This window comes from Helicoverpa armigera, chromosome 3, assembly GCF_030705265.1.
Source record: "Helicoverpa armigera isolate CAAS_96S chromosome 3, ASM3070526v1, whole genome shotgun sequence".
NCBI classification, from domain to species: Eukaryota; Metazoa; Arthropoda; class Insecta; order Lepidoptera; family Noctuidae; genus Helicoverpa; species Helicoverpa armigera.
This window is the reverse complement of record NC_087122.1, coordinates 12,157,985-12,165,955: the sequence shown is the minus strand read 5'-3', so window position 1 is coordinate 12,165,955 and position 7,971 is coordinate 12,157,985.

Below are 7,971 nucleotides of genomic sequence, written 5' to 3'. Positions count from 1 at the left end.
TTGGTTTCAAGGTTACTAAAATATTCATCCATGATTTTTTTTTATTTTACTAATATTTGACTTGTTAGATAATACTAGCAACTATCTCAAAAATATACGTAATAGTACAATTTTTACGTATATTTCAGCTGACTTTAAAATTAAAATCATTGTAGCTTCTTGACAAAAACAGTGTTATTGAATTTTAGCTGCAGGCAATTGTACAAATGTGCAAAAAAAGACATTGAAATTCTTAACAATAATGCACAATAATGAGAATCTTAACAAAAAAATCATTACTATACAATAATAATGTGAAGGGTAAGCTGAACAACAATATTTTTCACAAGGCTGATAATAATTAAGCTATTTCTGTCATTTAGCTATCTTAGGCTACCCCCACCCCCACGACGTTCTTAAAAGACGTGAGCATAGACGTGAACTTGTTCTAAATAAAACCTTATTACAAGCATCGCATGAGTTGAGTCGTTAGTTTGCGATGCGTTCTAAATTAGGTCGCTCCGGCTTATCGTTAATTGAGAACGCTGCTCAACTCTTAGGGCTGCAACCTTTTTCTTGATTCCTTTTTATTTATCGAGATATGGGAAAAAATTATAACATCAAAAATACATAGGACGTAAATCCATTTTAATGACTGTTTCAAGTCATTTAGCTTTCTTAAATAATTTAATAAAGAAAAAACACTGCTGTAGTCTGAAAGACAAAAAATATTTTTTTTCCTACAACGCGTCGTCGTTTGCAAGGTTAAGTAAAATGATTGTTTACTAAAATCCTTGCTAATTGTATTAAAATTGCGGAAACAAAAATTGTTTGTTCAACTTTAAAAGAAATCTCCGGGAATGAGTAAAGTATGTAGTAGCCTTTTCACATTGGCGGAATTTCCGATCGATTTGTACAAAAAACCCGCTAGAGTAAAAGGTTATTTTCAAAATGAATTACACCTTTTACACTGAATATAAGGGTCAACCCTAGCACAAATGTCAACGATCTCACACGTGTTGTGAATGCACACAACTACCGGCTTTTTGATAACATGTGTTGTTGAGTGAACAACCGACACACTACATGTAGAAATTATATATCAGAAAAAAACAGCTGAACATTGGAGTACTTGTATAAAATATGATACAGCCGTTTATAAACTTTATTGACGTCCGAATTACGTAATTTTTAGACAATACCTAAGTTTGTGTATACCTAATTATAGCAATGTAAATTCTAATTTGGAAAAACCAGCCTTTTTGAGTGTCTTAGACCTGACAGAAAACAATGACTTGTTGTTACATATTTATTTATGTAAAATAAAACAAAACACATGTTTTGACTACATTACTAGTCATTACCATTACCAAGATCTGTGGTATCTGTGGTCACTAATTAATAATATCTATGCGAGTTCATTGCCCTCGTCACCTCGCATTATGCAACAAGATAGAATGCCCGTGATTTTCCCGGCCGCGTGGGAATATAGGTATATATGTTATTTTATTTTGTAGATAAACCTTTAGTAAATATTAATCTGATTAAAGAAACTTTCCATCTAACACGACCTCCTTTCAATTCTGGTATGGAAGTCAAACTTTTTTGGCTTCCAGTCGGAATGACTCAGAAAACAAATCAGAGCTCAACAAATGAAAGTCGGGACGAGCCAGACTAACGTCTTCAAATGCTTTCTGAAGCTAGGAGTACCGTAATCATCAGCCTTTTTTTCTAATCCCACATTTAATCACCTCGCCTGCTCAAAGCGCGTGTTTCCATTATTTAAATACCAGGTTTCTTCAAGATCGTTTACTAAGACAGATGGTCATCTATCCATGGGCTTGGCAAGCGTAAGCTTGATCGATAGACCACTTGCTTACCACAGGCAGCAATACTGAGTTATTAATAGCTATTTGCCAAATAATATGAACAGTTTACAAATGACCCCGTGCCATTCTCATATTACAAATATTTAAACCCGTAAACATTGCAAGCATTTGGTTCTTGAGCAAGTATTGCGAGAAATTCGTTCAAAACTGTTAACTGGTGAAACTGGTAAACGCACGTGTTTTGGCCATGTGTCTCATTCACATTTTCAGAGAGAGTGTGGTGAAGTTTTTATTCCTGCTTTAGGATAATTATATTATAACTAGCATTCCATATACGTCCTACTGGTTATTCTAGTTAATGACATTTCTAGCGAATCAACACGCGGGTGCTCCCAAGTGTGTCAAATGACTTTGTTTTAACGAGAGGGGAAGGTTTTTGGGATCAAAGAGCAGCCAGAGGGATGTCCTAGCAGCGTTGGACGGAGGTATTTCGGAATTGACACGCCACGTCACATCTAATTTGGAAAATAAGACCTCGTGATGTTAGAAGCTTTTCCTTGTCAAAGTTGAAGTAGTGGCCCTAAAGTTATACATATGAGCATGATAGATCGAACTCTTATATTGCACACTTATATCGATGTTTTTTTAAATATCGGCAACACAGTGAGCATTCACCTTAACGCACGGTGGAGCATGCGCTTTCTAGTCCAAGGTCGGCTCTTATTAATTTGTACACAGCTATAGTGAAGATGTTGTGAAGTGGCCGCTTATTTACCTTCTTGATATACAGTCGGTTCTAGACTCTGTCCAGTTGAAGTATCCTCATCAACCTGAAATCAACATATCTTCGGTAGGTTATATTCGGTTTATAGGCGTTGTGATCATATGTGTAGGTTCCTAATGTGACAATTTTCAGCCAATAAATCTAGGCCTTTTCTGAATTAAAACTAAAAAAAAAACGAACCAATTTTCGAGAATGAACGTAAAATTTTGCCTTTGGGAGGTACCTGCCGCTGTGTAACAATGGATCCTGTTTTCTGTTGATAAAAATTTAATCAAATGAGTTTTCACATAGGTTATCTTTTCAGTAACTCGTATTCGTATATCCATAAATTAAATTTTACGCCAATCCACTTCACCCATACAATATAGACAACCCATACTTTCACGGGTTGGTGAATGCAGACGCAAACGATGATCTGCGTTACCAAACTCACTCGCCAAGTGAGATGTGTTTGCGCCACTTCGACTAACATGAGTTGGCGCCATTAGGCATTGTAGCGCCATTACTCCACAAATCATGAGGCATTGACCCCGATTGTGGTAAACAAACTGGTGTAAACTGGTTTGCTTGCAAAAAGTATGGAAATGATGGATGGGTATGTCTTAGCTGTGCTTAAGTAAATTCCTCTCTCCTCCTCTTTTTGCAATACACTTGAAATGATATGTTTTTTTTTTATACTAACAATATAATAAAGACGAAACCTTCTTTGCTTGTTTGTACTATCAAGCCTCTGAAACTAGTTAACCGATTACGTTAAAATTTGTATGTAAATATTATTTGTTTTTTTTAGCGCCTCAAATAAAAAGTATTTTTTAAAGGTATTTTTTAGTTTCAGCAGTGCAACCATTGAAATTGAATTTTAAATGATTATTTACCTATAGACATCATTTGAGCTACATTTCCTTAGGTATCAATTTTAAATTCTAATAATCCTACACATTAAATCTAGGTTTATCGCGTTTAGTATCGCTCGACCAAACCAAACAATACAGGAAAACAAATAATTCATATCTACTTAACATTTCTGAGTCACTATCTTCTTTACAAATCAAAGTCCAAAGCTATAAATAGATCTATGATATCTTTACTTACATAACGTGTACCCATTAGATTGCTCTCGATGGAAGACAAGGTGATCCGTGAACACCATGCATTAATATATATTGCCTACATATATATACAGCTATACCATGGAGAACAAAATGACTAGAGGAGGTGCCATAACGGAAAATCGCCTAAGAAAGTATCGCGCTAAAATGCGAGTGAGCAGGTGACGAGGAACGATACTGTTTTCGCCCTTATACGCCATCCATTTTATGTAATCCCAAAAAGCGTTGCGTCCCAAAGAACCCGATCGTTACATTAGTTCACTCATAACTGATAGTTTTTTGGTTATGCCTACCGTACTAATTTGACCTAGAAGAAGGCGCCTGACCTACCTGCATTATGGCATCTCCATTCACCTTTCTTTACTCCATGAGCTATATACTTACATATACATAGAGGTATGTATAGGAGGTATGGGATTAAAAGAAATAATATACTTATTTGATATTGAAATATTTATTCTATACTTTAAATGGTACTTGGAAGCAATACGTCCGTCTAACAAGATCCCGTGACGCAGTGTGTGTAGAGTTAAATAAACAGTAGATTGTTCAGATAGAACAAAGAACAATGTTATCGAAAGTTAGGGGTATTAGTTTTTGCTTTATATAATCCAACACGCCCCCTCAAAAATTAATCCCTAACTTTTAGTCATTCGTTAGTTTACTATACAGTATCTAGTCTACAATTCAACATTACAAAGTGAATACCAACTTATAAATACGACGTAACATATTATACTTCCAAGTAAGGTCTGGGACAACTGTACAATAATGGTCCAACATTTGCTGCACAGGATCAGGGAAAACCCAGAAAAACCTGATCAGACCATTTCATAATGAAATTGTACTTAAATTAAAACTTATTCTATACCCAATCCTTTTCTCAGTCTTATAAAAGACACGACTGGTAAAGGTTTTGTCAACAAGTCTGCCAACTGGTTACCTGTGGAAATATAATTTAATTTTATTACATTTTTCTCAACTTGTTCTCTAGAGAAATGATATTTTATATCTATGTGTTTGGACCTTTTATGACTTGTTGGATTATTAGCTATGCTAATACATCCGTTATTATCTTCATATAAAATAATGGGCTTATTAATTTTAAGTTTATGCTTTCTGCCAGAGACTTAAGCCATAATGCTTCTTTAACAGCTTCATATAAAGCCATATATTCGGATTCAGTAGACGAGACCGCTACTGATGTTTGTCTCTTTGTACACCATGTAATTGTATTTTGATCAAATAATTTAAACACATATCCAGTAGTGCTTTTCCTATCATTACAATCGTGGCCACCCCAATCTGAGTCGACATATCCACTTAGGATGTTATTGTAATTATTTCTTGTATATGTTAACTTCAAATCAATTGTGCCTTTGATATATCTTAAAACTCGCTTTAAGCATAACCACAATTCTTTATTGTTCTTATTTGTGTACCGACTTAAAATATTTACGCATGTACTTAAGTCCGGACGCGTACAAAGCATAATGTACATTAAACAACCGATCAGGTGACGGCATGGTGCGTCACACTTCTTATCAGCGTTAAGAGCTTCATAGTTTAATTTAAGCTCCATCGGTGTGTTTATAGGATTGCAATCACTCATATTAAATTTATTCAAAACGGTTTTAATGTAAGCACTTTGGTCTAAAGTAATTTTATCATGGTGTCTCTCTATTTTAATGCCCAAAATAATTTGATATCGTGTAAGTCGGTCATTTCGAATTTAGTCATTAAATATGCTTTGAAATTATTCATTGTTTGCAAATCTGCACATGCTATAACTAAATCATCGACGTACAAGATTACGTAAATATTTTTAGAAATGTCTCCTTTACCTTTCATATATATACACCTATCTACTGGGGAGTTCTGAAAACCTATTTCTTTGAGACATTGTTCAAATGTTTCGTACCAACATCTAGCTGATTGTTTTAAGCCATAAAGAGCTTTGTTTAATTTGCATACGTAATTATCTTTACATTTTACACCTTCAGGAACTTTCATGTAGATTTCTTCCTTTAGTGTACCATTTAGAAATGCTGTTTTTACATCCATATGATGAATCAGTAAATTATATTGATTTGCGTAGCTAATTAAGAATCTAAAGCTTGCTATTCTAGCAACTGGTGCAAATGTTTCATTATAATCACTAAGATATTCTTGACTGAAACCTCTAGCGACAAGACGTGCCTTATATCTTGAAGGTTGACCTGAAACGTCATTTTTAATAGTGAATATCCATTTACAGTCTACAATATTTTTATTTAATGGTTTTGGTACTAATGTCCATGTATTATTTTTCTTAAGAGAATTGAGTTCTTCTCTGACTGCTTTTTCCCACTGATTCCTATCGTTCAGAGATTTAATTTCATTTAATGATTTTGGTATATTACTTGTGATGGATAACGCACTATAGACATCATAGTCATTTTCATTATATGATTTACGCGAACATGTTTTCAGTCTTTCACTTCTTCGTAAATTTAAAAATTCATCAGGTTTATCCTGATTTTTGTGTTTCAAACTACTCTCAGATTCATTTTCAGGTTCATTCGGTATTTCATGACTACCGATTTTTCGAATTTTACTTGTACTGCATTCATCAGATTGAGAGCTATCTGATTTAGGGCCAGAACTATGAGACTTATAAGACACTGATTTTGTTACGGAGTCATTATCAGTTTCGTCTTGGGAATATGTATTATTACTCCGTTCAGGTCGTAATGAAGGCCTAGATTCGATAAAATTAGTCTCATCAATTACAACGTCCCTTACAGTTTCATATTTTTCGAATTCTGTATTCCAAACTTTATAACCATTGGGTTCATAACCTACCAGTATTCCTTTCCACGACCTATTGTCAAATTTGTTTTACTGGTTTTATTATGAACATATACAGTTGAACCGAAAACTCTGAGATTTTTAACGCTTGGTTTCCTATCATGCCACATCTCGTATGGTGTCTTTGATTGACTTAAAGCTTTCGTAGGCGTAATATTTATTAAATAAACTGCAGTTAAAACTGCATTTCCCCAAAACGTTTTGATGCTTTAGTGCCATTTAACATAGCACGAGCTTTTTCTGTTATTGTGCGAACCATACGTTCTGCAACACCATTTAACTGTGGGGTCCTAGGAACTGTTAAATGATAGCTTATGCCTCTTTCTCTACAGTAGTTTTTCATTTCGGTGGATAAGTATTCACCACCGTTATCACTATAAAGATTTACTACTTTGAAATTGAATTTAGCCTCACTTTTAGCGACATAGTCTTTAAAAGCTGTAAACACTTCTGATTTGTAAGTTAACATATACACCACACAATAATGTGTGTATTCATCAACAAATAAAACAAAATAATTTCTGTTATCTATTGTTGGAGGTGTTATAGGACCACAAACATCTGAATGCACAATAAACAGAGGGCGTTTAATGTAACTTTTGTCTTTAACTTTATTAAAAGGCAGGCGAGTCTGCTTCCCATTTATGCATGCTTCACACAACTTATCATTTGGAGTTACGGTATTTATTTCATCTAAGTCATCAATCATATTATGACATTTTAACTGCAGGAATTTAGTTTTACTTATATGTCCTAGGCGTTGATGCCATAATTCATATTTATTTTCATTAACATAACATGCTTGGGAAGCGGATTCCCTTTTATTACTGGTATTTTAAACTCTAGAACTATAAGATTATTCAATGTCTTACCTTTCATGATGATTTTACCTTCCTTTGTAATTTGTGTGCCTTTGTCATCAAATATTATGGTGAATCCTGCTTGCTGCATCTTTGATACCGATATTAAATTATATGGTACTTCGGCACAGAACAATACATTTGTAAGTATTCCTTGCACTCCTGTTTGACTGATAAGATTTATGTTTCCCCTTTTAGTTGCTGAAATAAATGTATTGTTTTTAGCTACTGAAATTTTTAAAGGAGGATTTAAACATTCAAACGATGTGAAGAGATTATCTCTATTTGTGATGTGATCAGACGCTCCTGAATCTAATAGGAATTTAATTGTCGAGTGGTCTTTTCATAATGGTATGCGCTTGTCATGAACGCAAATCCTGAAAAGAAGAATTCGAGGTCGTTCCCTCTTGCAGGGCAATAGTTTGGACTTGTCTTGTCCTTTCTGGGGCATTGTTTTGTATATTTGTCTGTCTTTTGAAATAGAAACAATCCTGTTTCTTGTGTCCTTTGCGTCCACAGTAATGACATTTCACAAATTTTTGTTTGTTTGTTTTCTTGAA